General features: G+C 35.9%; 1 pseudogene; it reads left to right on the plus strand.

The window, feature by feature from the left end:
* The first annotated feature begins 7,770 nt into the window (after positions 1-7,770).
* LOC143668597 (craniofacial development protein 1 pseudogene) lies at positions 7,771-8,474 on the plus strand (annotated as a pseudogene).
* The last annotated feature ends 258 nt before the right edge of the window (positions 8,475-8,732 follow it).

Raw genomic sequence — 8,732 nt, forward strand, 5'->3', positions numbered from 1 at the left:
GGAGCTTTTAGAAATTTATAATATCAGTGCAGTAAAAAAAACTAATGAAGGTTTAAAGATAAACTTGAGAAACTATCCCAAAACTTAAGGCAAAATGATAGAGAAATGGAAAATAGGATAAGGAAACCTGATGACTAGTCCAAGATGTTCAACATGAAAAAAATAACTTTTACTTTTTATCTTCACTAAATAAAAGTTGTTAGAACTCTTAAATTATCTTACACTTTGAACAATATGAATATATAACATTAATTATTAATAAAAGCAAATACACATTTTTCCTTAAAAGTACACTGGGCGGTATGATAGCGGCTCAGTGGCAGAATTCTCACCTGCCATGCCAGAGACCCAGGTTCAGTTCCTGGTGCCTGCCCATGCAAAAAAAAAAAAAAAAGTACATAATCTCTGTCTGGGTATTAGACTACATGGCACACTCTTAAAGCAAATTTACTTTACTTTATACTCACAGCCTGTTGAATTTAGTCTCTCTTCTTAAATTCACTGCTGTAACTTTGTTGAAAAAAACATTAGATTTTAAATTAATGCTCAAAGTTAAAAGTTTGGAATACAACAGTGTGCCATGGCACTCCAGTTAATAGGCACTGCTATAAAGCACAGGCTCCTTCTATTCTCTCAATTCCCATTCTCCCCCTTACTTCCAGGACGATGCGCATGTTGCTTCTTTGCAACGCACTTCTCCACACTGCCTCATGTGGACAACTCTCGGGTGCTCTTTGGCTCTTAGCTTAGATATCACTTTCTCTAGAAAGCCCTCCCTGACACCACATTTAATCTCTGAATACTTCACAGCTCCCCCAGTAATGGTGACTATCATGCCATTACATATATCTGCATGAAAAACTGACACGTGGCTCTATGAAGGCAGAGATTGGAATTTTCATGGCTGTAAGTCCAACATCTAGTATGGTACCTGGTATAAAAGCAAGTGCCCGGAGAGTGCTTGAGGAAATGCACAAATAAAGGAAAAATGGGCTAAAAAGTGTTATACATAGAAAAGAATATATTCATGGAATGTTTTATCTCGAGAAATTATATAGGTTAAAATAAAAATCACTTGAAGAATATGCAAACAATGCATTAATAATAGAAAGATAAATGGAATTTTGAGGGTAGTGATAGTTTTCTGTAGAGATCCTAAACACTTGAAAGCCAAATTGAAGCACTTGGTTTCTAACACAAGAGTGAGCAGACGAAGCTCATCTACCAAATCCAACCCACTACATGTTTTTGTAAATAGTGTTTTTGGAACACAGCTATGTCCATAGTTTACATATTATCTATGGCTGTTTTTGTGCCTCAGCTTCAGAGTGGATGAATTGCACCACAGACCTTATGGCATACAAAGCTTGAACTATTTACTAGCTGACTTTTTACAAAAAAAGCTTGCCACCCCTGCTCCAACAAAAAATTCCCATTTGCCAAAGACCAAATCTTATTCCCACCCACTTTTAATGTACTTATATCCTTTTGCTTCCTAAACTTTTTTATCTTCACCAGATGAGAGTTGTTAGGACTCTTAAAAGGGAATTGAATAAAGAACAATGACTTTTTTTAGTACAAATAGAGTAGAAAAGAGAATCTTGAGAAAACAACAAATTTTTGAAAGCATACTATATGCAAATTCATTAGTGCTAATAATTACAGTTGTCAAACTAGAATTAAATAGGTGCTAATAAGATGGCTTTAAGTGTATGGATGGGTAATTAGGGATTTAGAAAATTTTAAATCACTAATAAATTCTCTCCTTTCTCATCCTTGTATCAAACAATCATAAATGTGAATAAGTGCTAACTTTTTTACCCAGTTTTTCACTTAATTGCAAATTTAATATTTTATTACTTTTATTTGTTCACTGCAAAATATGTGCTTCTACTTGAAATGCCTGGACTACTTATTTATTGTCCTTTCAGCACTAGTTCTACAAGTCAGATTGCTGCCACTCAGCAAGTCCCAAGACTTTCTTTATACCTAGATAACTGAGGACCACATCATGCATATGATCCAAATAATCATTCTATTTTTCAAAAATAAACAGGATGCACAGGTGCTCAGTGGTGGAATTCTCGTCTTTCATTTGGGAGACCCAGGTACGATTCCCAGACCATGCACCCCCCCCAAAAAAAAAAATAAATAATAGAGTAATTCAAGTTACAAAAATATTCAGACATTATTAATATAAATTCACACATTTAAATGTAGAAGAGGATTCAAAGTAACCAAATACTAAAATTAGATCATCTTCTCAACTTCTCACAATTTAGAACATCTGATGAAAATAGAAAAGATTGGCAAGGCTAGAAAATTGTGTTAATAATTAGACAAACAGGCAACTATTATCAACTAGAAGTAATGGAAGGTTATTGTGTGGGTGTGTTTCATGGAAACTGATATCCCATGGCCAATAGAACAAATAAAAGCTTGTGTAATCAATATCTGTGAGTCATCCAGTATGAAAAATAATGTACAAAGATCAATTTCTTATGTCCTGTATAAATGATAGATGGTATCTAGTGTCTAGCTTACTCTTTTGCACTCCATAAATATGTGAAGTATAGTAAACAGAAGACTAATGAGAAAAATAGATCTCATTCTCTCTATATAAGCTATCCTGCAAGATCTTCATATAACTCTGAACAGCAGAAAGATCCACTTGAATATCAAAAGGTTTCCCAAATTTAACATGTTCAATATCAAATTCCTAATTTATTCTCTCCAAGTGCTGCATTTGGGTGGGGCAGGGTGTAGAGAGAGTAAAAGATTAAAGGAAAAAAATATTTGTCTCTAAAACATCCGGTATGAAGCACAAGACAATAAATTTAATTTGTAAAGCTCAAGCAATGAAATACTTTTCCCTTAAATTCACATATGCTATCCAGAGTCCCTTATGCTGCCTGAAACCTTTTTTATATTAACATTCCAGAAATTCTCTTTTCCCAGAATGGCTACAATTCATACGAAGTTATAGTTTATTTCAGGCTTTGAGGAGGTTTAAACCTTCCCAGCTAGCAAAGTCTTGGATTCAGGTACAGAGAGGTCAAGATTAGTATATTTCTTCCAATCCAAAATGTACATTTAATCTGAAATAGAAATGTATTTTAGAATGAGTAGCATCTTGGCATTGTCATCTTTTTTTATTTAACTTTTTTTTATTAATTAAAAAAATTAATAGACAAAACACTTAAATATCATTCCATTCTACATATACAATCAGTAATTCTTAATAACATCACATAGTTGCATATTCATCATTTCTTAGTACATTTGCATCGATTTAGAAAAAGAAATAAAAAGACAACAGAAAAAGAAATAAAATGATAATAGAGAAAAAAAAAAAACTATACGTACCATACCCCTTACCCCTCGCTTTCATTTACCACTATTTCAAACTGAATTTATTTTAACATTTGTTCCCCCTATTATTTATTTTTATTCCATATGTTCTACTCTTCTGTTGATATAGTAGCTAAAAGGAGCATCAGACATAAGGTTTTCACATTCACAGAGTCTCATTGTGAAAGTTATATCATTGTTCAATCATCATCAAGAAACATGGCTACTGGAACACAGCACTACATTTTCAGGCAATTCCCTCCAGCCTCTCCACTACATCTTGAACAACAAGGTGATATCTACTTAATGCATAAAAATAACCTCCAGGATAACCTCTCGACTCTTTTTGGAATCTCTCAGCCATTGACACTTTGTCTCATTTCACTCTTCCCTCTTTGGTCGAGAAGGTTCTCTCAATCCCTTGATGTTAATTCTCAGCTCATTCTAGGGTTTTTCTCAGTCCTTTGATGCTGAGTCTCAGCTCATTCCAGGATCTTTGTCCCACGTTGCCAGGAAGGTCCACACCCCTGGGGGTCATGTCCCACGCAGAGAGGGGGAGGGTGGTGAGACTGCTCATTATATTGGCTGGAGAGAGAGGCCACATCTGAGCAACAAAAGAGGCTCTCTTGGGAGTGACTCTTAGGCCTAAATTTTAAGTAGACTTGACCTATCCTTTGTGGGGTTAAGTTTCATGTGAACAAACCCCAAGACTGGGGGCTCAGCCTATAGCTTTGGTTGTCCACACTGCTTGTGAGAATATCAAGAATTCAACTCGGGGAAGTTGAATTTCTCCCCACTCTCACCATTCCCCGAAGGGGGCTTGCAAATACTTTTCCAGTCACTGATCAAATCATTCTGGGATTCATCGGGGGATCACTCTGGACAAACCAACAAAATCTCATGTGCTACCTGAGATTCCAAGTACTTATGACATTCAATCAAACTATCTACATGAGTTATATTAGGAAATGCTCTAGTCAAAATCTAAATTTTGTAAAAAATAAACATTTTTTTGTACTTGCACAGTAAATAATGGTTTTCTGCAGACCAATGATATCTTAGATTGTCAGTAAAATATATTATGTTGAATTTGGAGACATCAGCCAGGGCTGGGTGAGTTGTGCTAATGAAACCTTTGGTCAGATGCTCACCATTTGATCCCACCAAAGGTGACTGATCTGAACGGAAGTGAAGTCTTGTTTACTAAGGCCAAGAGTTCTTCAAATCTATCTGAAGATAGTCACTTCCTTCAGCATGGAATGTGGTTCACATAACAGTGAAATTCCCTAAGCCCTGCCTTTTCCTACAGCCTGAGACCTTGCAATAGCTCTTTTGACCAAGACTCTAGCCCTCACAGTAATAATTTCCAGATACTTTGTGTTTAATAATAAACACTTAATAGTGTGGACTTCTTAGGTATGACTATCATCTGCTTTCTTTTTCATCATTCAAACACACGTATCAGAGACATGATTTAACTATGAGTTTGTATATTACTTCATTAACATTTTAAACCAAGTAGTTCTTTACCATGTTTTTCTAAATATTATAGAAATGTGTCCATAGGAAAAGCAACAACACAATCTCCCAGCTTTAGAACATTCTGAACTGCAAATTGTGTAAGCGGAAATGCTTACAACCCTCTTGTATTTAGTAGAAAGGCACTACGTGTAAAAAGGAATGAGATGTATACAACCTTGTGCTTTAAATCAAATGCTAAAATAACATCCTATACAAACTAGTGTCTGCTTTCATAAAAAGCCTCTTTTATGAGAAAAACCTCATCTTTACTCTGGCCTCGCAATATTTTCAAGACTGCTTAGGATGGAGGTCTCATGCAACAAAGAGCCACAAAAGAAGGAATTCTGTGTGTGCATGAGCCTGGGCAAGCTAACGCAGAATCCATAAGAAGATGCCCTCTCCCAGCCTGATGTTGGCCCCCTGTCTTTTGACAGAGCAAACTTAGGCAGAATAGGCAATTAAGAGGTGGCTCAAGAAGCTGGGTACAGCAGTTGAAATCCTGGGCACTAAATTTAAGCCCAATTGTCACCACTGCAAGAAACAAAAGAAATGGGGCAGAACACAGGATCCTAGAGACTATTCAGAGCATTTGTTCTCAAAAAAAAAGCGATGGCCACATCTTCTGAACAAACACTGTAAAGGGTAATGAAGTTTATTATTGTAAGTGAATCTTGGCATTATAACTCCTTTTAGTTATCGCATGTTGTTCAATGTATATACAATTAAGGAGCATTTTTATTATAAAATATTTTAATTTCATCATATATATCACTATCACATTGCTATTTTTTTCACTTTCTCTTAAAGTAAAAATCTAAATCCATACAGTGTTTACTCAGTTTCCATTTTCAAAGCTTTTGGTACTGGGAAACTATAAAGAAAATTGACAACAATGTTTTGCTCACACAAAATTGTATCTCCATTTACATCACCAAAAAAATCTCTATGAAAATCAATTTTAGGATTATAATTAAGAGGAATTTTTAATCCTAGGTTTGAAGGTGCAATTGTATCAGAGCCTCTGGAATGGATCAAAACAATTCCAATAAGAATAAACAAATTACAAACTGAAGAATCTTTTCATTTGGTGCTTATTCTATAATAGTTTTAAAATAGTTCATATACTACCATATATCAATCTACTCCATTTAAAAATGAACAAAGACAACAATTGGTTCTGAAGCCATTTAAAAATAAATATTGAAAAATTAAAATAAAGATCACTAATACTTTTCTCTTTTTATATCCCCTTCCCACAACTTCTGCTGCCCTTTGTAAAGGCTGTAGTGTCTTATTTTTTTTTTAATCAGATCATTTGCCCTTCCTTTGATGAACCAGCTTCTTTCCTCCATTTCATTCCTTTTGAAATTGTTATAAGAAAGCAATTTCTTACTATTCACTCAAGCAAATTAGTTTTGGATCAAACCAGTTCTGAGGTCTGGCCATGCAGTTCAGGTTTCTTATCATGGCCTGTCAAGATAATATCCATATAAGTCCAGTCAATAATTAGCTAGCAGTCTTCTCCCTCTTATTTAATAGTTCTACAGTAAAAGCTGAGCTTTCTGACTCATTGGTTAAGGAAGTTTTCCTTGAATCTCAGTGATACAAGAAAACTTGCAATACTTAATATGACACTCGTATTAACAAAGTCACAGCACATATTCTAAAATTTCCTATTTAAGAAAATAAGACTTAGTTCTCTTAAATAAACTCTCTCTCCAAGTCTTCAATGTTTTAATCCAACAAAGAATAATACAGTAGGATGCCCCTACCAACATCTAAGTCTGGCTCTTTGCTTTCCTTCCTGTGACCTCACACCTCCACCACCACTGTCAAACTTACAAGTAGATTACTGTCAAGTTAGGGTTTTCCACTTGATAATGTATATGGAATAGGATTTAGCCCCATAGAGATCACTTAGAAACTATATGCAAGTATAAGCTGCATGTTTGTATGGGTGTGGTTAATAATGCTTAAATTCTGTTGTTTATTAATAATCATTTAATTTTATCCTTTGGAAAGTAGAAAACAATTGACTCTTGGCAAGCAATTATGTTTCATACGATTTTCAAAGCACCACCAAGTTATTCTTTAAATGATTAAGATTGACAAAAGCTGAATATGGTGGTCATTAATAATTATCTTGTTTAACAGTTACAATTTTGTTTATCATCAGTACAGTTACTCTCTTGCCAAGAAAATCTGCTTTTACATATGTAAGTAAGCCAACCAGGGAACCTATAAAAGTGGTTACTATCATAAAATTTCAGTCCCAGAGTTACTTGTAATTGTCCATCGATAAACAAATACTGTCCTTCAAGCAATGACACTAGCTTTTCACCTGGCATCTCATGTAGATAAATAATATCAATTCATTGTTATAAGTATTTTTCTCAGCAAGTTGCTTTCTAAAGCAAAGCTGGGCTTTCAAAGTCATTTTTATGCATTTGCATCTTTGAGCTCCTAATCTCCTAATAGCTTTGAGTGCAATTGGCTAGGATTTTAAGAAGCTCTTGAAACAAACTAATAGCAGAAAACAATGTCTTCACTTTCAAGCATAGAGGACAATTCTAGCCTAAAGGAGACATGCAGGCCAAAATCAAAACCAAAACCAAAAATGTCCCTAAAGAAAGACTTGAATATAGTGTGGATGACTTCATGGTCTTTTATTTAATAACATTGAAAGACAACCGATCAATCCTATATTTCACTTTGCTTGAATGAAATAGTTTGTATATATGAAGGAAAATTACCAAGATCATCGAAATTATGATTACATAACTTATTATCCAGTTAGCAGTTTGCATGTAAAACCTTTGTAATAGGGCTCTATGATTTCTCCCTCATGCTCTGCCATGGGGGTGGCTGCTGCTGTCCTGTGGGTTAAGCAGCAGCTACATGGAGGAATTTAACTCTGAAGACTTCTCCATCCTAGGGGGAGGATGAGGTCTATGTGCCTTAGGATGGAAAGCATAGTGAAGATAATGTCAATGAATCATGAAGGAAGATGAAGTGATGGTGAAGAGCAGACACAGAAAACCAAAGGGGAAAAAAGAAAATCTCAGAGCATTCCTACCAGGAAGAGAGAGCAAGGTGGCCTCTCATTAGAAGATAAGAAAGGAGGAGCCCAAGGCAGAATCTGGAGGAATTAGCAGTGAGGAGGAAGACATAGCTGCAGAGCAAGTAAAAGGCATTGGGTCAGAAGATGCAAGACAAAAGAAGGATGAACTCTGGCCCAGCTTCTTCAGGGATCTGGGACCAAAACCAAAATTTCCTCCAAGTACACAAGTTAAGAGAAGAGAAGAAATTGAAGAGATGAGTTCAAGTAAATTGTCGGTCAGAACAGAAGAGGTAGAGAAACCTGAAGACATAGAAGAGGTTGAAATCAACAAGGTGTTTGATTTTGCTGGTGAAGAAGTCCAGGTGACTAAGGAACTGGCTGCTGTATCCAAAGAAGCTAAATCCTCTTCAAGCAAAATGAGAAGGAGGAACCTCAGGCTACTGTCCCTTCAGCAGTGCCCTCACCCTCTACAGGGTCAGGAGCTGTGCAACTATCACTACAATCATTTGTATCATCCCCCATAGAAACCCTGGATCAGTAATGCCAGCCCCCACCAAGATGGCAGTGTGCCATCCCATTAATAGAAACTCTGAACAATCAATAATAACCAGCAGAAACATTATTCCAAAAACTCCAGACAGTAATTAAATGACTGCAAGAACAGGGTGAATGCCGAATCAAAAAAAGGGCCACTTAAAAGCAGTAGAATCATATACCACTCAGGCTGCTCCCTTTCCCCATCCCCCTTACCAGCTCAACTAGGACCCAGGCCACGCTCCCAGTGCTGACCCCTGATCCC

The sequence above is a fragment of the Tamandua tetradactyla genome, chromosome 24 (assembly GCF_023851605.1).
Source record: "Tamandua tetradactyla isolate mTamTet1 chromosome 24, mTamTet1.pri, whole genome shotgun sequence".
NCBI lineage: Eukaryota > Metazoa > Chordata > Mammalia > Pilosa > Myrmecophagidae > Tamandua > Tamandua tetradactyla.